Source organism: Mastomys coucha, unplaced genomic scaffold (assembly GCF_008632895.1).
Source record: "Mastomys coucha isolate ucsf_1 unplaced genomic scaffold, UCSF_Mcou_1 pScaffold21, whole genome shotgun sequence".
Taxonomy (NCBI): domain Eukaryota; kingdom Metazoa; phylum Chordata; class Mammalia; order Rodentia; family Muridae; genus Mastomys; species Mastomys coucha.
In genome coordinates, this window is record NW_022196904.1 from 50,191,581 (window position 1) to 50,214,913 (window position 23,333).

Below are 23,333 nucleotides of genomic sequence, written 5' to 3' on the forward strand. Positions count from 1 at the left end.
GAGCAAGGAACTGCAAGACATTGCCCATCCATCGCCAGGGTCAATGTTCTCAAGCTCCAATGCAGGGAACATCCAGAGGCCCTATGCCTGCTCCAAGTCCCGAAGGGACAGGAGACATGGATGGCATCACCTCCTAGATCCACCAAGACCTGAGCATGTTGACTTCATGGGGCAATCTTGTGTTCCTTACCTTTGACCTCAGGTGCCCTCGGGCAAGGCAGCAACACCAAACCAGTGCACTGGAGACACAGTGGGGTGCCATCAACACTCAGCCAATCTTGTGGGGCCATTTCCTCTGGATGTCGACCATGGCCCATGCTGGAAATGCAATGCGACCCTGTGAAGACAGCACAGAGCACATGCCATGATTAAAGTGGGACCCCTGCAAAATAGAATGGATCATGGGTTTACTGTGTACTATAGGGTGGTCAGACCTCACAAGCCCCCTCAACATTCTTGCTGTTGCCAACCATTCTATCCTGCCTTTCCAGATCAGGCATTATTTTCCCTAGGCCTTGGTCTAACTGAGTCAAATCTTCCCCAGCAGAATATAAAAGATAATGTACATAATCTCAGCCATAAAATATATCATAGAAGACACTGACACAACATTCAAAGAAAATATGAGAAGCAAAATGTTTTGAAAAGCATTTAAGAAATTCAGGGAAGAATGAAATGTTAAACCTAGGAATAATAATGCTTAAAGGGAATGAAGACTATCAACTCAAAAGGCCAGTGAAAAATCTTTAACAGTTTTGTAGGAGAATATGTTCCTTACCTAAAGAAATATTCCCATAATCATAAAAGGAATTACAAAACACCAAAAATTGGAGCAAATAAGATATTCCTCCCATCAAATAATAATCAAAATACCAATATAGAAAAGATAGAAAGAATAGTAATATGTGTACAGGGAAAAGATCAATTAACATTTAAAATTAAACCTATCAGAATTATACTATACTTTACTTTTATTCTTGTTTTAATTAACAAAATTTTTAAATATAAACAAATTCAAACTGAAATACAAAATGCTGGGCTGGAGAGATGGCTCAGTGGTTAAGAGCACTGCACTGACTGCTCTTCCATAGGTCCTGAGTTCAAATCCCAGCCACCACATGGTGGCTCACAGTCATCCATAACAAGATCTGATGCCTTCTTCTGGACTTTCTGATGACAGCTACTGTGTATTTACATATAATAAATAAATCTTTAAAAAAAAAGAAAATACAAAATGCTTTCTGAAGTAAAATTAAACTTGAATTATCTCTTATTTCAGATTATTAACACCATTTTATTAAACCAAATATATAGAAAATTTATGAAAACATTATTCCAGTAGTTTGCATTCCTGGATGTTCTTATATTACAGAATATAACAAAGGATAAGATAAGTTCAGAGAATGGTTTATTAACCTCTACACTGTGGGAATTGAGTCAATTGCTGATTGAAATCAATACTTTTCTTTCTTTCAAGTGGCATGTTTTTAGCCATAATGAAATATTTGTAAGATAACATTTATACTGTCTGCATCTTAATGATTTTTTCAAAACGCATAACAATTAATAATTGTAAAAGCTGCCAACAAAGGCACTAATCACCATGGCTTTCTTCCTAAAGCAGTTCTGACCACCAACCTTCTTTCAAATGTGTAGGATGTAGCATCAAATGATGAACAACAGTGAATCTAAGAGGCAGAAGACCTTAGGCAGATGTCATATAGAACCTAAGGACAAAAATGCCAGCCCAGGCAACATACCCAGCAAAACTTTCAATTTCCATAGTGGGAGAAACCAAGATAGTCCATGATAAAACTAAATTTAAACAATATCTGTTCACCAATCCAGCCCTACAGAGGATAATGGAAGAAAATCTCCAACACAAGGAGGGATACTACATCCAAGAAAAAGCAATAAAATAATCTTCTCACAATAAACACAAAAGAATAAAACCACACAAATATAATTGCACCTCTAACAACAAAAATAATAGGAAGCAACAATCATTGGTCCTTAATATCTCTCAATATCAGTGGATTCAATTTCCAATAAAAAGACATAGACTAACAGGCTGAATTTGTAAATAGGACCCACATTTTGCTGCATGTAGGAAACACATTTCAGTAGCAATTACAGAAGCTATCTCAAAGTAAAAAGCTGTAAAAAACATTCCAAGCAAATAGTACCAAGAAACAAGCTGGAGTAGCAATTCTAGTATTTAATAAAACAGATTTTTCAATGAAAACTTATCAAAAAAGATGGGGAAGGTACTACATACACATCAAAGTAAAAATCCACCAAGAGGAACTCTCAATTCTGAACATCTATGCCCCAAATGAAATGGCACCCACATTTATAAAAGAAACATTACTGAACTTCAATGCACACATTGAATCTCACTCAATAATACTAGGAGACTTCAACATCCCAATCTCTCACTAATAGACAGATCATGGAAACAGAAACTAAACAGAGACATAGTGAATCTAAAAGAAGATATGAAGCAAATGGATTTAACAGATATCTGTAGAACATTTCACCCTAAACTAAAGAATATACCTTATTCTCAGCACTTTATGGTACCTTCTCCAAAACTGACCATACAATCGGACACAAAGCAAGACTCAACCAATACAATAGTATTGAAATAATTCCATGCATCCTATCAGATCACCATAGACGAAGTCTGATCTTCAACAACAAGAAAAATGACAGAAAGCCCACATTCACATGTAAGCTAAACAACTCTATACTCAATAATAACTTTGTCAGAGAAGAAATAAAGAAAGAAATTAAAGACATTTTAGAATTTAATGAAATCCAAGGCACAACATATCAAAACTTATGGGACACAATGAAAGTAAGGCTAAGAGGAAAACTCATGGCTCTGAGTGCCTCCATTAAAAAATTGGAGAGAGCATACCCTATCAGCTTAACACACATCTGAAAGATCTGGAACAAAAAGAAGCAAATATCCCCAAGACGTGTAGAAAGCCGGAAATAATCAAAATCAAGGCTAAAATCAACATAGTAGAAACAAAGAGAACTTTACACAGAATAAAAGAAAAAAAAGCAAGAGTTTTTTCTTTGAGAAAATCAACAAGACACGTAAACACTTAGCAAGACTAACCAGAGGGCACAGATACAGTGTCCAAATTAACAAAATCAGAAGTGAAAGGGAGACATTACAACAGAAACTGAAGAAATTAAAATATATATATATGAGATCCGTTTATAGAAGCATATATTCAACAAAACTGGAAAATCTGAATGAAATGGATGATTTTCTAAACAGATGCCAGGTACCAACGTTAAATCATGATTAGAAAAAACATCTTAGCTCTTCCATAATTGTATCCTAGGGAAATAGAAGCAGTCATTAAAACTCTCCCAACCAAAAAAATCCCCTAGACCAGATGGTTTTAATTAAGAATTTTATCAGATCTTCAAGGAAGACCTAATACCAATACTTGTCAACCATTTCATGAAATAGAAACAAAAGGAACACTACCCAATACATTCTATGAAGCCACAGTTATACTGATATCTAAACCACACAAAGACCCAACAAAGAATGGGAACTACAGTTTCCCTTATGAATGTCAATGCAAAAATACTCAATAAAAATTTTACAAACTGAATGGAAGAACACATCAAAATGATCATTCAGCATGGACAAGTAGGCTTCATCCCAAGGATGCAGGGATAATTCACTATATGGAACTTCATCAATGTAATCCACTACATTAACAAACTCAAAGATGAAAATCACATAATCATCTCACTAAATGCTGAAAAAGCCTTTGATAAAATTCAACAACTCTTCATTTTAAAAGTGTTGGAAATATCAGGAATTCAAGACCAATACCAACCATAACAAAAGCAATATACAGAAAACCAATATCTAACATCAAACTAAATGTAGAGAAATTTGAAGCAAACCCACTAAAATCAGGCACAAGGCAAGGCTGCCCTCTCTTTCCCTATCCATTCAGTATACTACTTGAAGCTCTAGCTGGAGCAATTAGACAATAATGGAGGTGAGAGGGATATAAATTCGAAAGGAAGAGTTCAAGATATTACTATTTGCACATTATATGATAGTATACTCAACTGACCCCAAAAATTCCACCAGAAAACTCCTACAACTGAAAAACAACTTCAGCAAAGTGACTGGATAATATAAAATTAACTCAAACAAATAAGTAGCCTTCCTCTACTCGAAGGATAGAGGGGCTGAGAAAGAAATTAGGGAAATGACAACGTTCATATTAGTCACAAGTAATATAAAATATCTTGTTGTGACTCTAAGCAAGAAAATGAAATATCTGTACAACAAGAACATCCAGTCTCTGAAAAGAGAAATTGAATAAGATCTCAGAAGATGGAAAGATCTTCTAAGCTCATGGATCTGCAGGATTTACATAGTAAAAACTGCTATCTTACCAAAAATTTTCTATAGATTCAATGCAATTCCCATCAAAATTTCAGCTCATTTCTTCACAAAGACAGAAAGAGCAATTCTCAAATTTATCTCGAATAACAAAATACCCAGGATAGCAGAAACCATTCTCAACAATAGAAGAACTTCTGGAGAAATCAACATCCCTGTCCTTAATCTGTACTACTGAGCAACAGTGATGTAAATTGCATGGTATTGGTACAGAGACAGACAAGTAGATCAATAGAATTCACTTGAAGACCCATAAATAAGCCCACATACTTATGGGCACTTAATCTCTGAAAAAGAAGCCAAAATAATCCAGTGGAAAGACAGGACAGCATATTCAAATTATGGTGCTTGTCTAGATGGCAGTCAGCATGTAGAAAAATGCAAACTGATCCATTCTTATCTCCTTGTACAAAGCTCAAGTCCAAGTGGATCAAGAACCTCAAAATGAAATCAGATACATTGAATCTAATGAAAGAGAAAGTGAGAAAGAACTGCCAACACATTGGCATAGGGGAAATCTTCCTGAACAGAACACTAATGGCTCAGGTTCTTAGATCAACTATTGACAGATGGCATCTCATAAAATTGCAAAGCTTCTGTAAGGCAAAGAATACTATCAATAGGACAAAATAGCAACCTACAGATTTAAAGAGATCTTTACCAACTCTACATCTAATAGAGGGCTAGTGTCCAATATATATATATATGTATATATATATATGTATATATATATGTATATACATATATATAGATAGATAGATAGATAGATCAATCAAAAGGTAGATTCCAAAGAACCAAATAACCCTATTAAAAATGGTGTATAAAACTAAACAGATAATTTTCAAATGAAGAATCTCAAATGGCTGAGAAGCACCTAAAGAAATGTTCAACAACTTTATTCATCAGAGAAATACAAATCAAAATGACTCTGAGATTCCACCTCACACCAGTCAGAATGTCTAAGATTAAAAACTCAGGTGACTGCAGACACTGGCAATGATGTGGAGAAAGAGGAACATCCCTCCATGACTGGTGGGATTGCAAGCTGGTACAACCATTCTGGAAATCAGTCTGGTGGTTCCTCAGAAAATTTTATATAGTTTTACCTGAAGACTAAGCTATGCCACTCCTAAGAATATACGCAAAAGATGTTCCAACATATAACAAGGACACATGTTCTACTATGTTCATAGCAGCCTTATTTATAAAAGTCAGAAGCTGGAAAGAACATAGATGTCCCTCAAGACAGGAATAGATACAGGCCAACCCAGTTTACAAAGTGAGTTCCAGGATAGCCATGACTATACAGAGAAACCCTGTCTCGAAAAAAAAAAACATCGAATAGATACAAAAAATGTGGTACATTTACACAATGGAGTACTACTCAGCTATTAAAAATAATGACTTCATGAAATTCTTAGGCAAATGGATGGAACTTGAAAATATCTTCATGAGTGAGGTAACTCAGGCACAAAAGAACACACCTGCTATGTACTTACTAATAAATGGATATTAACCCAAAATCTTGAAATATCCATGATATAACTCACAGACCATATAAAGTTCAAAAAAAAAAAAGGACGACAAAGTGTAAATGCTTTAGTACTACTTAGAAGGCAGAACAAAATAATCATCATGGGAGGGAGATGGAGAGAGGGATCTGGGAGGGAGGGAGGAGAAGAAGGGAAAAGGGGGTATGAGATCAGGGGTGGGAGGAGATGGGGCAAAGTACAGAGGGCACGGAAATTGAATGGAAGTATGTAGCAGTAGGGGATGTAGAATTAGGGGTAGCTGCTAGAAAGCCCCAGATTTCAGGGAAGCAAGATATTCCCTGAACCCAACAGGGGTGACATTAGCCCAAATACCCAAAAAAGCAGAGATAGAACTTCTAGAGACCATATCCAGTGGATAGACATGGCCCCTGTATTAGGGATGGGACTACCTAGCCATCTCAAAAATTTTAACCCATAATTGTTCCTGTCTAAAGGAAACGCAGGGATGAAGATTGGAGCACAGCTTGAAGGAAAGGCCATCTAGAGACCATCCTACCTAGAGATCCATCCCATGTGTAGACACTAAACCTAGACTCTGTTGCTGATGCCAAGAAATTCTTGCTGAAAGGAGCCTGGTATAGCTGTCACCTGAGAGGTTCTGCCATTGCTTGACCAATACAGATGTGAATGCTCACAGCAAACCACTGGATTGAGCCTCAGGACCCTAATAGAAGAGTTAGGGGAAGGACAAGGATCTCAAGTGGATTGCAACTCCATAAGAAGAATAACAATATCAACCAACCAGACACCCACAGAGATCCCAAGGACTAAATCACCAGACAAAGAGTACCCATGGTCGCATATGTAAAAGAGAAATGCATTCTCTGGCAAAAGGGGGGTAGACAGATATAGAAGAGATCAGGTATAGAAGAGACAGGAGAGAAACCTAGAGAGCCAGGAGGATGAATGAAAATATGCAGCTGTGGGGGGCATGGAAGAAACCTCTAAAAAGCCCCAGAGATTTGGAATCTGAGAGGCTCCTAAGACTCAATAGGGATGACCTTAGGTGAAATGTCCAATGGTAGAGAGAGGGAATCTGAAGAGATCACCTCCAGTAGATAGATGAGGCCTCCAATGGAGGAATGGGATCACCAATCTACCTTCAAATTTTTTGACATAGAATTGTTCCTGTATAAAAGAAATACAAGGACAAAGTAGAAGCAGAGACTGAAGGAAAGACCATTCATCCAGTGACTGGCCAAACTTAGCATTCACCCATGGACCCCCACCAAACTCTGACACTTTTACTGATGCCATGTAGTCCTTACATAGAGGATTCTAGCATGACTAGCCTCTGAAAGGCCCTACCAACAGCTGACTGAGATAGAAGAAGATACTTACATCCAATCATTGGACTGAAGTCAGGAACTGGTATGGAATAGTTAAAGGGATGACTGAAAGAGCTAAAGAGGATGGCAATTCCATAGGAAGACCAACAGTATCAACAACCTAGATCCCTGGGACCTCCCAGAGACTGACTTACTAAACAAAGAGCTTACATGGGCTGGCCCTTGGCCCCCCAGCACTTATATAGCATCTTTTCTACATACACTGAACCTATTAGAAGAGAACATAGAGGGGTAATCTTGAATTAATAGGTATAGAAAATATCTTCATTAGAAAACACCAATATCATAGGCTCTAAGATCAACCATTTATACATGGGACCTCATGAAACTGAGAGCCTTTTGTACAACAAAAGATATCTTCAACACTACATATGTTAGCCCACAGAATTGGAAAATATCTTCACCAACTTCATATATGACAGAAAGCTAATATCCAAAATATATAAAGAATTTAAGAAAGTAGAAACCAATAAACCAAACATTCCAATTTAAAAAAAAAAGAAGTACAGATCTAAACACAGAATTATTAACATATGAACCACATTTCAAGGAATGTTTAGCATTCTTAGCTAACATTCATAGCTATCAGGAAATTTCAATTCAAAATTATTTTATAATTCTATCTTACACCGGTCAGAATTACTAAGATAAGAATCTCAAGTGCCCGCTCATGCTGGAAAGGATGGTGACCAAGAAGGAACATTTTACAGTGACAATGGGAATGCAAACTTATACAGTCACTTTAGAAGTCATTTTGGAAGTTTCTCTGAACATTGGAAATCAATCTACTTCATGGCCTACTTATACTACTCCTGGACATTAAACCCAAAGATGTTCCATCCTATCACAAGGATACTTGTTCAACTATGTACAAAGCAGATACATTCCTAACAACCAGAAACTGAAAACAATATAGATGTCAATCTACTGAAGAATGGGTTAAAAAAAGTGTGCAGTACTTTTACAGCTACTAAAAACAATGGCATCATACATTTTGTAGGTAAATGGATAGAGCTAGAAAAATCAACCTGAGTAAGGTAACCTAAATCCAGAAATGCATGGTATGTACTTCCTCAGAAGTGAATATGTTCTGCAAAATAAGAGAGAATGCTGCAGCAGTCCACAGACCCCAAGAGGCTAAGTCACATTACAGAACTAAGGATCAATGCAAGAATCTTCATGGAAAGGTGAAATAAAATCCATTTCCCAGGTGGATTTGGGATGGGTGAAACTAGGAAAAGGAGGAATCATGGTAGGGGAGAGGATATGAGAAAATACTAGAAAAAAAATCAATTTGAATTTGGGGCATTTCAGGGGCAAGCTGGAAATGTAGTGCAATGGAAACTCCATGGAATCTATGAGCATAACCTTAGCAAAGACTCCTAGTAATGAGTGACACAAGGCCTGAACTGGACATCTTCTTAAAAATGTAAGACCTCAAGTTGGGTGGTTGGGATATCAACATGGACACAAAACCTTCAGCATATAGTTTGTCCTGCCACAAGAATATGATGAGACTGGTGCCTAATAGAAACAGGATCAGAGAGACAAGAGAGATTTCATGTAGCAACTGACAGGAGTGTACCACAACCAAACAATAGGCAGATCTTGGGGAGTCCTCCTTATAAGGATTTGAAGAATCAGGAGGATCAGGGCAGACACTAAGAGAATATATCCCATAGAATTAATGGATCAGGACTCATGGGATGTTAAGACATCAGGGAACTTGTAGCTATCTTGCCTAGGTCCTCTAATGTGTGTCAGGGCAGGATAGATTCATAGTCTTGTGGAAATCCGAATCATGAGAGCAGGAGCTGTCCCTGACTCTTTTGGCTCCTTGTAGGACCCTTCTCTCCTTACTGGGTTGCCTTTCTAGCCTTGATGTATTGGTATGTTCCTAGTCTTATTATAGCTTCTTATACCATGTTTGGTTGGTATCCCAGGGAAGCCTGGTATTTTCTGAGGAAGGCAGAGGGGAATTTTGTGGAGAAGGGTAGAAAGAGGGGAGTTTGGGGCATGGGGTGGAGATAAAACTGTGGTCAGGATGTAATATATAAGAGAATAGAAAAAAATAAAGAAACAAGAAAAAAAGTTTCCCAGGAAACACTGACAACTTAGTAAGTTAAGGAATATCTCATCCCAATATCTACCAGTCAGGAGCTAGAAATCAGCACTGGCCATGTTCATTAGTGAAACCATACCTTCATGAACATCTCTTCACACTACTTGGGCATCTGATATCTCACTTGCCATTGTTGTGTTCAAAACCTTGTCCTAGTAAAGTGCAATCGTTAACCTGCTCAACAGCTTACTCTTATATTTTTGGTTGTGAGTCTAGCCTTTAACAGCTGAGCCATCTCTCCAGCCTTCAATAGCTTACTCTTACACTTTTGAAACTGTAAGTAGCAGAGTGTCTAGGTCAATTTGTCAACAACAATCTGCTCTATTTCTGTCCCTGTCCTGCTGCTCTGAGTCCGTCTCTTTCTCTGTCTGTCTTTCTCTGTGTGTCTCTCTGTATGTCTCTCTGTCTCTATATCTATGTCTCTGTCTCTGTCTCTGACACTCTCTCTCTCTCTCTCTCTCTCTCTCTCTCTCTCTCTCTCTCTCTCTCTCTCTCTCTCTCTCTCTCATACTTTCTCTGACATAGAAAAACTTGGTCAAGCATGCTTGAAAGATAACTAGAGGTCAAGAAACTTCTAAAAGATTCTGAAACACTCAACTTATTGTCACAAGTGCCACATTCAAGCACAGGATATTTATTCTTAAAGATGTCACTGACTATGTGGTAATGTCCAAGCCTAGTCTTAAACCCGTGGCAGCTTGTGTGTCATTGGCCCCATCTTCTAATGAACCCATATCTAGCGACCAAATATACAATAGGAACACATAGTGTTATTCTTGTTCTTTCCAAGCAGGGTACATGAAAAACATCCTGGTAGTAAGCAGCACAGTCTGTCTATTCAGCTACAAGAGAAGTTACCAATATCTAAAGAAACCACATTCTCTCAGTCTTTAAGAATTTATGCACCAGAGCAAATTACTCCTGTAGCCTGAGTACAGTGTCTTTCTCTGCAGCAGCACTGCAGAGCTTCAATCAACTTCAAGGTTTCTAAGGGCCTGGAATCCTCTGTGTGTAGATTCAAGCTCTAGGGGCACTGCTACTCCTATTTATGATTCAGATTCAGTGCTCTGCCAGCAGGCCACTTCTAGGAGCTACCAGGACTACCATTTCTTTCTTGAGAATGAACCTCACCTACAGCACAGGGATGTTACCAGGAAGCTACATGTGGGTTGTTTTCATGAATACCACACATGATAACAGAGTCCTAAAGAGATAGGACTCTCATCAATGTGTCTGACTATAAATAGAAAAGTACAAGGGCAGTACAGTAGATTATAAGCCTATCTGACTCCAGGGAAAGTGCGTGACTGAATGTGATAAATCTCAGCCCAGATGAGAGTGGAGGTATTAAGTAATCAATCATTTTGTTCAGCTTTCCAGAGAATCTTTGGGAATCATCATTGATTAAGAAACACTATAGTGCCCTTCCATAAAGCTTTTCAAGGTACTATGCAGAACATGTATATTAGTGAGTATGAGAAATTCCAGACCTTTCATCATCAAAGAATTATCATAGTCACTAAAACTGTCAGAAAACTAAAAATCTTCCATAGTCACTAAAACTGCAGATCCAGACAGGACTGGATGAAGTTATAGTAGGTCCTTGTAGTTCCAGCAATAATGTTAGAATCATTAGTAATTGGAGAAATTCAAATACATCTTACCTTTAAATTCCAATAGTCCTCAGGTAAGAAAGACATACCAAACAACTTGTCTGGGGTCTCATTCTAATATTGTCACCCCTCATCCAAAGATGTTGACCACGTATATCTGTACTGTATCTGTGGGTCCCACAGAATGTGACCCTGAGAAGACAGATCAAAGCACATACCTCAATTATAGAGGGCCAGATGCAAATTGGTGTGTGTGGCCCTAGCAAGGTCTGAACATGAGGGTCATTTCTGCTCCTCCTCAAACCTGTCTCCCAGACTTGCAAAGTCAGTGAGAGTTTTGTTACAGGGTCTCCTTGGGAATAACGTCATAATGTTATCAAGAGCTTGGCCTAAGCCTGTCTCCCTTCCTTGCCTTCAGGATGACCTCTGTACATGTTTGCAGTAACAAAAACTAATCCCAGGAGATACAACACATCAAGTCACCCAAAACACATGCCTAAACATGTATAAAGACCACAGGCAGCCCTATGAATTCTTAATTCCTAATACTTGCTGAGAAGCTTTAGGCCAGTGTGTCCAACTTTTTCCCCCATTTCCTTTCCAGTTTCCCAGCAGTAAGTAGCATACTTTCTAAGGTAATATGAACCAAACTCCACTCTCTTTTTCTTTAGTTATATCTGCCTCTTTCTGTCTTTCTCTGTGTCTATCTACCAATATATCTGCCACTAAGTACTTTTTCAAATAGCCACCAAACTGTAGACCAAGCAAACCTTCTAGGACATATCACCAAAACTTCAGATTATAGAACAATATGTTCCTATTCTTCTTATAAAGTTCAATCAGACCCAAAAGAGACCCTTTGGTATACTGTGGGTATGATAGAAAATACAGAGCAGTCCCATTCTCTGGTCCAAATTATGCCTTCAGGTTTTAATTATGTGAAAAGAGTGATGAATTCCAAATAGCTGGAACTCAGTAGCCATCACTGACTTTCTCTGTCAACTCAAGCAACCCTTATGTACTCTCCATGATAAAAAGGCTCAGAACAAAACAGAAACAGGTTCAAGGCCCATAAATATGAAAAGATAGACATGTCACTATTCTGAGGTCCACATTATTAGGTAGCCTCACTGTGGCAACCATCAACAATTTTAAGGCTTATTCAAGGCATGTACTGTCATAATTTAATGGCTCAGAAAGTCATTGGTGCTAAAAAAAAATCCCATATCCAGCACTCTCATATCTTTGTTTTCCCAACTTCCTAGTGGAAACCACTGTGGTGGGCCAAAGATTTCCAGGGAACTATCATGACTATTTTGAGTTAACATACAATTATTTCTATACAGCTTGGTACATCTGTATCCTACAGAGATTCACAGATATCAATGATTTTACCTGTTTACTCTGAAATCCAAGACAAAATTCTAGGTGCACATGTATGTGTGTAAGCCAGCAAAACAAACATGGATATGAATCCTTCCATGCCTAACACATGTGCCCTTTGCTCTCTTTCCAAGCAGGTCTACTGAACTATTCTCAGTTTGTCAACAACACAAAGAGTCTATTTAGTCACAGGGCTGTTTTGGCTATCTGAAAAAAAAGCACTCAACACACTAGTCCAAAGATGCCATTCCCGAAAGCATGATCCCTCCAGTCTTTACAAGTGTCATACATGGTCTCTTACTCTCCTTTCAACTGTGGCTTACAAACCATGTTTTGATATTCAGTGACCCACACGTTTCCTACTTATTACCAAGGCAGACATAGTTCATCAATATGGATTACACTAACAATAACTCCCAATAAAACAAATTCTAAGTCAGAGTCTTATTTGATTGTATTTCTTTGACACACTACTCCATGGTTACTACCAACCTCAGACCTGGTAAGCTATCCATACAGAAAATATATACTTTTAGATAGTAGGTAACTATGCATCTGCTGCTTGTGTCTGTGACTTTGTTCTCTCATTTCATGCCACTTTTGCCTGCACAACAACAATACCAGAGGGAGCTTCCTAGGTACTCAAATTATACTCACTATAAACATGTTTGTTTATCAAAAAAAAAAGTGTAAAAACTTAGGCCCTCTGTAAGGTGACTTTGCCAAAGCTGGTTGTCAGCAAGGGCAGTGCAGTGACTTAGAAATATCTGCCTGAATTGTACAGTACTTGGATTAGTGAATGAGCTGCATTTTACTCATGATTATACTGGTGATAATGAGTATTCACCTACTTGGTTAGGCTCTTACAAATGGATGTTTGACTGAAAATTACCATTTTGACCAACTAGCCTAGTGGGTGCTTGCAATCAGGTGATTGGTATACTCTTAAAATTGCAGAAATATGAAATCTAAGACCTTTCACATCCAGGAATAGAAGGTGCCTTACTTTCCCAAAGTAGTAACTGTCAGAAGCTTTAAATGTAGGACAAGGTAGGACTTGACAAGTTTGTGGAATTTTAGGTCATAACACTTCTACAAAAACTTAAGAGTCATGAATACTTTGGGGAATTCAAATAATGCTTACCAGTATCTTCTACTTTCTTCTTTGGAACCTGCACTTTGGACCATATTGCTTGAAATACTGCTAGGTACCTTTATCCATCCATAAATGATTGGTACTTCTTCTTATATGCATTTATCCACCCATAAATGATTGGAAGATATGACTCATAGGGGTAAAACCTTGAGATAAAAACATAAAGCATATGCAATCTCTACAAAGGAATAGATAGACTGTGGTGGTGTTACAATGCTCCAATCTGACTGGAAACACCAGGTAACACCTATTCCTTTCTTTCCCATGATCTCCCTACACCATTTTATCAGACTGCAATATCTGTTTTTCCCAAAGGTTTCTGTAGATGGAAGTGGCTTAGTGTCAAGGTCTTACTTTCCAGTCGTCTCCCTGTCTAGCCTAAAGAAGTATTTTTGTGCCTTTTGATTGTACTCACTGACAAAATCCTAAGGCTTCTAACATATCAAATACTTCCAACCAAAGCAAATGAGTATTAAATTTTCATCAGTAGCTATCTTCTGACAATGTCTCTCCTTTTTAATATCAGTTCACTAGTGGCATTTCCAAGAACAAGTTTATTGGGTTTCACTGACCTGTGCTATCCCTAAAGCTAGGCATTTCCCATAAAGGAATTATTCTCCCAAAATAATTACTTTCAAATAGAATTATTCTTCCATGTTGTCACTGTCTCCATATGTGTGAACAATTCTCTGTCTCCTTTCATAGAAAATGGTCAACCTGATGCATTAGTTGCACTTCTATCTCCTTATCAATACCCTTCATAACATCTAGGGTTATGGAACACCAGAAATGTCTCTGTCTCTCTGCTGCCTCTTAGTCTCTCTCTGTATCTCTCTGTGTCTGTCTCTGTCTCTGTCTCTGTCTATCTGTCTGTCTGTCTGTCACCTTTCTTTGTTTGCAACCAATGCATAATTAATCCTTCTGAGAAGACTGTAATCCATTAAATTTGTAAAAGTTTTCTTGTCTCTAGTGTGTCCACACACCTGTAGACTTCTGAGTCTTCAGTTTCTCAATACACTTTCACACACACACAATGGCCCTTTAAGACCAATAAATTGAACATGCAAGAAAAGCATCCTCTTTAGGTGTTTTAATATTCATGTGATGATGTCTCTGGGCTATCTTCAACAACCACTTGTTTGACAATAAGCACTTCCTCCACTGACCAAATCACTGAGGACTACATGTGTCCACTTACGCTGAATCCATGCCTCAGAATAAATCACATTAAGGCTCAGTTCTTCCTATATAAACCTGGGGAAAGAGAAGTCAGGAAGGTATTTGTAAGTGGAACTGAAAATATAGAGAAGGCATATTTTCCTGCTAATAGTTTACCTGCCAGGTCCTCAGTACAATTAAAGGGCTCTCTGTAAGACAGGCCTTTACCTTCAGAGCTACTATATGATTATCAAAGTTCTGCCTACTCAGGTTTGGGGGCTGACAATGCCATGAAGGATGCACAACTTCATACAAGGTCTACAAAGACAGAAACAGAGAACTATACCAGTCCCAGAGATCTATCCTAAGGGGATCCCTTCACAAGGAGCAACTATGTGCATTCATGAGGCATGCACAAAGCAATGATAGTTTTTCAGTGACTATGAAATTCCACAGTGAACCACACAATGAATTCCACAGTGAATTCCACAGTGACTGTACATATAAGACATAAAGTATAGTCGGAAAGGTCATAAAATAAATAATTTCTATAATAACTGTATTAATTTGCAATACTATCATCAGTGTATAATATCCTCCTCCATATCCTTTCATATTGCTTCATGACAGTCATTTGGACTGATGTACTCTAGTATCTCAAAGTATTTCTTGTTTGCATTCCCCTAATCCATATGGATACCGAATACTTTTAAAGTAGGTATTCACTATTCTTGTTTCTTTTATAAACTGTTCTACATTCAATGGTCCAGTTTTAACATTCCACAAAAAGAGAATTAAAGATGCAACTAAAATTTGTCCCAGCTATTTATCTCTAGGCATATACCTAGAAAATGCTACATGCTATAATAGAAAATGGTATTTGACCAAGAAAATGGAGTAAACCTAGTGGATGAAGCAACAATGAACATTTGGTAAATTTGTTAAGGTTCATAATATGAGATAACAATTCAAGTCATAAAAAAATTAAATCAGAAAATTTGTAGAAAATCTATGCAAAATATACAATATTAAGTGAACTCACAGATCTCAGGAGGAAAAGGTCCTTAAGAACTATAGAAGTATGTTATCAGAAAGTTCTTTACAATTAAGTTTTAACTTAAATCATGGAAAAGCGTTCGAGTGAATAAGAAATAAAAGGTGAAAATAATATCATCATAGAACATATATTTCAGTGAGAAGCTTATATAAAATCTGAACATAAGATGATGAGTTACAACTGGAAAAAAAAACACACTCCAACATGTGATTATGGCATTTATAGCTGGTTAACTAATTCTTCAAATATTCTAAAGCTATATAATAAGAGACTTAATCACACACACAAAAAAAAAACACAAATGGAGGAAGAAAGTGAGATATAAAACAGGAGGAAAGGAGCCATAGAGTGAAGTAGTGATGTCCCTACTTCGTTTTTTAAAAACGCTATTCTATTTGTGAGTGTGTGTGTGGGGGTGTTAGGTAAAACTTAGATTGTCAGTCTTGGTAACAAGTGGGTTTATCTACTGAGCCATTGCATTGGTGCTCCATATTCATTTCGTGAAAAGGAAATTAAAACCACGCACAAATATAAATATGGAAAATAATGACAAGAAATCATTATGAATATTTTTAAATATCTGTTCGATAACATTGGTTTATTGACCACATAAAGAAGCATATGCATATTACATTTGATATGAATAAATACATCAATGCTTCAGACATAAATGGTTCTCAGCAAAAAATGAATGAACTTTTCAAACTGCGACCTTTGTCAGATAATTTGAACGTACATTACTATAATAACTGGACATCAATCAATTAAATAATAAAATTATGCTTCATGACATATTTATTAATAATTACAAACAATTATTTACTATGATGAATACTCTTAATGCTACACATATTTTAAAATTCGAATTACATACTATAAGTGATTTTCTAAAAGCATAATCAGTGATAAAAATATGCCAATTTTCATCATATATCTCTACCTTAATTAGTTTTTTTCAATATTATCTGGAATTTAAATTGTTTTAAATGTTGTTTGCAAATATTCCATTGAATCTCATAGGTGAAAAAAGAAAATTCATTTCTTAATATATCTTTTATGTTTCAAGTCTTATTTTATATGACAGTTAATCCTTTAGTAAAAATGGATATAAATGAATATATTTTTATGTTTGTGGCCATTTATAACACATTTATGAATCATTCACGTATGTACTTTTTCACTTTGTCCTATCATGCTTACTTGTCCAATTGATTTAAATGAGCCTTTCAAAAAATACACTAAGTATATTTTGAATAAATAATTGATGGCAAAATAAGACTTGGTTACAAGTTAATTTTAAGTTAATAATTCTAGATTTTTTGTTTCTCTCTAGCTTTAACCTTTAGAGCCAGACAACATAGAAATGAGGAAATTTGGAAAATAAAATATAATTAGAATGAGTATGACACATTGGTTGCACACATTGTTTACTCTTAATTTAATAAGGTAAATATTACCCTTTTCAGTAGTAATTTCGTTATAATCAAAGTATGTTAGTCACTGTTCAAGGGATACAGATAAAAAAATATTGCTAAGAAACGAGACTTACATATAAATGTGATGAATAGAAAAATATAAAAGATAACACCCATTAAATTAGGAACTTAAAAGAGCAAATGTGGTTGGCCAACCAATAACTGGCACAACTTGAGTTCTATCATGTAGACAAGAAAAAATCCCTAACACTATTAATGATACTGTTATGCTTATGGAGAGGAGCCTAGTAAAACTATACTCTCACAATCTCTACCAGCAGCTGACAGAAACAAATGCAGAGACTCACAGCCAAAAATTAGGTGAAGTTCACAAAGTCTTGTGGAAGAGTTGAGAGGACTGAGGAACCCAGAAGGGGTAGGGACTACACAAAGTTGACCAACAGAATTAACTAACCTGGAACATTCAGTGCTCCAAGAGACTGAACCACCAACCAAACAGTATACAATGGCTGAACATAGTCTCCCACATACATACAAATGCATATGCTGCAGACATGCAGCTTGGTCTTCATGTGGATTCCCCAATAACTAGAGTGGGTGGATTGCCTTGACTCTGTTTTGACTTCATATCAAGGGTGAGGGAAGGGTGGGGAGCAGAATCAGGGTGAGGGAATTCCTCTTTTATGAGAAGAAGGGGCAGGGTAATGGGTGAAGAGATTTGTGGGGGTGGGTTGTCAGGAGAACTACAGATTTGGGGTGAAGAGAGAAAGAAAGTAAAAGAAAGGAAGAAAGAAAGAAAGAAAGAAAGAAAGAAAGAAAGAAAGAAAGAAAGAAAGAAAGAAAGAGAGAGAAAGAGAGAGAAAGAGAGAGAGGAAGAAAGAGAGAAAGAAAGAAAGAAAGAGAGAGAGAGAAAGAAAGAAAGAGAGAGAAAGGAAGAGAGAGAGAGGAAGAGAAAGAGAAAGAAAGGATTGCTTTGTAATAAGTTCTGAAAACAAGTCTCTATAAAAGTAGTTCCCTGTCAATGGAGCTCATTTCTCTAAAATCATAAAGAAAATAAACAATCATAGAAACTAGTTAATGGATTTTTTTCATAGTTAAATAATAATTCATTTATTTTTGATAAATCCTCATACTCTCTTTTAACATATAAAATATCACTTAATACTGTCTGCTAAGCCAACTACTCAAAAACAGAAATTATTACATTTTACCTTTAGTATTTCACAAAAGCCACATAAGCATGGACCAAGTTCCAATGATTCATGTTCATCACAAACTATACTGAAACTAATCATCCGTAGGATGAGAAGAAAATCACATGAAGGAACATGATGTGAACAAGGATTTTGCAAACTAACTAGCTATGAAAATCTTAAATTGGATGAAAATGTTATGATGAACAATTATTCAAATGTTCTCAGAATTACAATCGATATTATCAAAGTTCTAAAACTAGCAATTACCTTTAAAGTGCTATAGAAAATTTAAACATGATCTTGTGTTTCAATAGTGAATTTTAAAAGGAAATATTAGGATAAACTAGAGCTGATTGGTGGTCCCTGCTTGCAAACCTAGTATTTGGAAGCAGAGGCAGACACATTTCTGAGTCTGATGCCAACTAGCTCTACAGAGAGACTCCATGTGGGTCAGGTCTACATAGTATGACCTAGCCAATCTTACAGAAAAAAAAAAACTATTAAATATAACTAAACATAATTATACCCAAAAAAACCTAGAGGCAAGCATGCTGGAACACATTTGGAATCCTAGCACTTGGGAGGGAAAACAACAATTTTAATGTGGGCTACAAGGCCAGTGTGTGTTACATAAGAGAAAGGCAGAATGGGTATGAGAGAGTAAGGATGGATTATATCACCTGAAATATTATAATACAAGGTACCTTTCAATAAACAATGAGTTAATATTTAAGTACATTTATAAATTGGGAAATAACAGAAACATTGAATTTTTACTAAGATGTAAGTTTTAAAACAAGGCATTCATGTGTCTCACAATTGTTTTAAAAGTCTCAATACTTTTAAATGCCCCTTCTTCATTTTCATTGTTTCACAAAATTCCCAGAAACATTTTCCTGACAACCTCAGTAAATCTGAAGAAAAACCCAGTGTCTTCTGTGATAACTCTTGCAATTCTATACTAAGGCTTAGAAGGGTTGGAAAAGATGGAGTTGTAAAAAAGTAAGAATTAGACACCAATTCACTGAACAGTTTTATTAATAGAAATAAAACTGTTTATAAAAATAAAACTGTAGAGGAATAAAACACCATGATATACATGTTCTTTGAAATCTTATCAAATATGCTAAATGACTATAATTAATTTTTTTTCATAATTGCATTTCTATCAAAACATAAGTCTCTCTCTTTTAAAAATGTATTATAGTATAATTCACAATGTTTTTTCACTACTTCTTTCATCAATTTACTTAATAAACTTTAACTAAAATCTCTCCTTTGGAAATTATAGTGTTATATAATAGGAAGAAAATAATCCCTGTCAAGTAGGACCTCATTATATTTCTCTTGAGGAAAGGAGACAAAATACTACATATAAACACTAATGTTTAAAAACTTGAAGTAAGCCAGGCAGTGGTGGCACACACCTTTAATCCCAGTACTTGGAAGGCAGAGGCAGGTGGATTTCTGAGTTTGAGGCCATCCTGGTCTACAGAGTGAGTTCTAGGACAGCCAGAGCTACACAGAGAATACTTATCTCAAAACAAAACAAAACAAAACAAAACAAAAACCAACCAACTAAACAAACAAAAAAGCTTGGAGTAAGGAGTAAAAATGCAAAAATGACTAAGGCATCTTGATCTTACCTGTATTTTATGTCTCACTGCTATTCAACAAATCTCACCCAATTATACCAACCCAGCAAAATATCCCCAAACCGAAATTTCAGCACTAGATATAAGAAGGACATATATGGGATCCCACACAATATTATCAATGAAGATAATCATAAATGAATGAGAATAAATGAATGAGAAATGTTTTGGTAAATCTGGTAGTATTCAAAATTGAACTAAAAGAATCAAGTTTTACAAGGGCAATATCAGGAAAATGTTAAGTTTACTTAGAATAGTTCATGAGATACCAATAGACTTGACACAAGAAAATACATATAACAGTACCAAATTTGTTATCTGTTGCTTGTGTGGCATCTTTTTGTTTCTAGACTCTTAAAATTTTCCAAAAAGAACATTCCTTCTCTTTTGGACAAACAACCTTTTTTCTTTTGTCATATGGTGTGTTCATTTCAATAATTGTGGCCCCCATAGACTCGTGTTTGAATGATTGGGCCATAGGGGTGGCCTTGTTGGGGTGAGTGTGGCATGGCTGGAAAGTGTGGCACTGTGGGAGCTACATCCAGTGTAGCACACAATCTCTTTCTGCTACCTTCAGATCAAGATGTAGAATTCTTGACTCCTCCAGCATGATATTTAGCTGCCTGCTGCTATGCTTCAAACCATGATGACAAGGAAGTAAACCTCTGAAATTCTAAGCCAGCCACAACTAAATGTTTTCTTCTTAAAAGAATTGCCTTGTTCATGGTGTCTCTTCATGGCAATAAAATTCAAACTAAGACAAATGGTATCTAATTTGTAACACACTATTTTCTGGATTTTGTTTTGTTTTGTTTTGTTTTTGAAATAGTCAGGAACTCATTATGTTGACTAGGCTGGCCTCAAAATCACAGAGATCTGCCTGGTTCTGGAGTGCTGTGGAATAAAAAGTATGTGCCATGATGCTAAGTATATTCTCATTTGTCATAAATCAGTAGATTTGTCTTTAGTACTGTTTAATTACAATACTAAATACATTAACTGGCTCACATAATGAAAATAAAGTACTTTAAGGAAATGCCTACCATGGGCTGTGAGAAACCTAGACAAATAAGTTTTAAAAACTTAGGTCAGGGTTAGAGAGGTGTGTCAGTAGATAAGAGCATGTCTTTTATAGAGGACATGACATCAGTTCCCAGCACCCTTACTGGCCAGCTCATGGCTTCCTGTATTACATGTACTCCAGATTCAAGTATCCTGATACTCTCTTCTAGTTTCCATAGTCACTTTTACTTACACACACATACCCACACATAGACACAAATACATAAGAATAATTAAAATCCAAGTAAATTTTTAAAAACCTTAGGTCAAAAATAGCAAGAAGCACATAGCATTAAGTGACATATGAATGAAGTATCTGGAGTTAGACATAGAGGTTGAACTACAGTGTTTGCTCTAAAGATTTAAAAACATTTTGTCCTGCATTGTCTTACCAATTACTCATTTCCAGCCTTTCTACAAAAACTCTTTCCCGAATGAAAATATTTAAAATATAAAAATATTAATATGATAGAGTGACTCCTTTGGTAGGGACCAAATAGCAAATATAAAAAAGAATATTAAGCAGAATATGTGACTTACATTTTCAGAGTTAAATGATTCTTACATCTGGAGTTAAGAACTCAAAATCTTTAGTCTTCTAAAATTAAAGCAAATAAATGAAAGATAAAATGAATGAAAAAAATTGTGAGACACAAATCAAATATTACATGGTATAAATCTTGATACACTGAAAATAGATCTCATTTATAAGCCACTAAGCCACTAAGTAGAAAAGAATTTATAATGCATTTATAGAAATATGGTTCAAATTCTCCTGATTCATTTGAAAAGAATATCTTCCACACACATGCTTTCTCCTAACTCTACTTATAGTATTGTCATTTACTTTCTTTCAGTTATAATAGTCTAAACTAATGTGGACAAAATTAACCTTGCCCTACGAGAATTTGTATCAAATTTTTCCTTATGTACATTCTAATCTGCTCTACTTCCTTGATTCCTAACATCATTATGTTCTTAACTCCTTTATTCACTTATCATTAAAATTGGGAGTTTGCACACTGTCAGTAGGACAAAACAGCAATGAATAGATTGGGAAAAGACCTTTACTAATCTTATATCCAATAGAGGGCTAATATCCAGTATATACAAAGAACCCAAGAAGTTAGACTCCAGAGAACCAAATATCCCTATTAAAAATGGGGTACAGAACTAACCAAAAAATTCTCAATACCAAATGGCTGAGGAGCACCTAAAGAAATGTTCAACATCCTTAGTCATCAGGGAAATGTAAATCAAAACAACCCTGAGATACCCCCTCACATCAGTCAGAATGGCTAAGATCAAAAACTCAGGTGACAGCAGATGCTAGCAAGGTTGTGGAGAAAGAGGAACACTCCCTCATTGCTGGTAGAATTGCAAGCTGATACAACCACCCTGGAACACAGTTTGGAGGTTCCTCAGGAAATTGGACATAGTACTAACAGAGGACCCAGCTATACCACTACTGAGCATATAGCCAGAAGATGCTTTAACATGTAATAAGGATACATGCTCCACTATGTTCATAGCAGCCTTATTTATAATAGCCAGAAACTGGAAATAACCCAGATGTCTCTCAACAGAGGAATGGATACAGAAATTGTGGTACATCTATACAATGGAGTACTACTCAGCTATTAAAAACAATGAATTTATGAAATTCTTAGGGAAATGGATGGATCTGGAGAATATCATCCTGAGTGAGATAATCCAATCACAAAAGAACACATATTGCATGCACTCTCTGATAAATGGTTATTAGCCCAGAAGCTCAGAATACCCAAAATACAATCCACAAACCACAAGAAACTCAAGAAGAAGGAAAACCAAAGTGTGGATACTTCATTGTTCTTAGAAGTGGGAACAAAATACCCATGGAAGGAGTTGCAGAGACAAATTATGGAGCAGAGACTGAAGGAAGAACAATCCAGAGACTGCTTCACCTGGGAATCCTTCTCATATTCAATCATCAAACCCAGACACGATTGTGGATGCCAGTAAGTGCTGGCTGACAGGAGGTTGATATAGCTGTCTCCTGAGAGGCTCTGACAGTGCCCGCTAATACAGAAGTAGAGGCTCACAGCCATCCATTGGAGTGAGTACAGGATCCCCAATGAAGGAGCTAGAGATAGGACCC

The 23,333-nt window shown here is 36.4% G+C and overlaps 2 long non-coding RNA genes and 1 other non-coding gene across 4 annotated transcripts in view; all 3 read right to left on the minus strand.

Annotated features, from left to right (window-relative positions):
- Positions 1-391, minus strand: part of LOC116102315 — an 11,066-nt gene extending 10,675 nt beyond the window's left edge. For both annotated transcript variants that reach the window (XR_004123072.1, XR_004123073.1), the window contains exon 1: positions 191-391. This is a non-coding gene — a long non-coding RNA (uncharacterized LOC116102315). The remainder of the gene's footprint in view (positions 1-190) is intronic.
- A 10,404-nt stretch (positions 392-10,795) lies between these two features.
- LOC116104298 lies at positions 10,796-10,884 on the minus strand. Its single transcript, XR_004123806.1, has one exon. It is a non-coding gene; the product is annotated as a small nucleolar RNA SNORD116 (small nucleolar RNA).
- Positions 10,885-11,110: 226 nt separating this feature from the next.
- Positions 11,111-22,304, minus strand: LOC116102316. Its single transcript, XR_004123074.1, has 4 exons — positions 21,734-22,304; positions 14,828-14,883; positions 13,618-13,775; positions 11,111-11,282 (listed from the first exon to the last, which is right to left on the minus strand). It is a non-coding gene; the product is annotated as an uncharacterized LOC116102316 (long non-coding RNA).
- Positions 22,305-23,333: the final 1,029 nt, after the last annotated feature.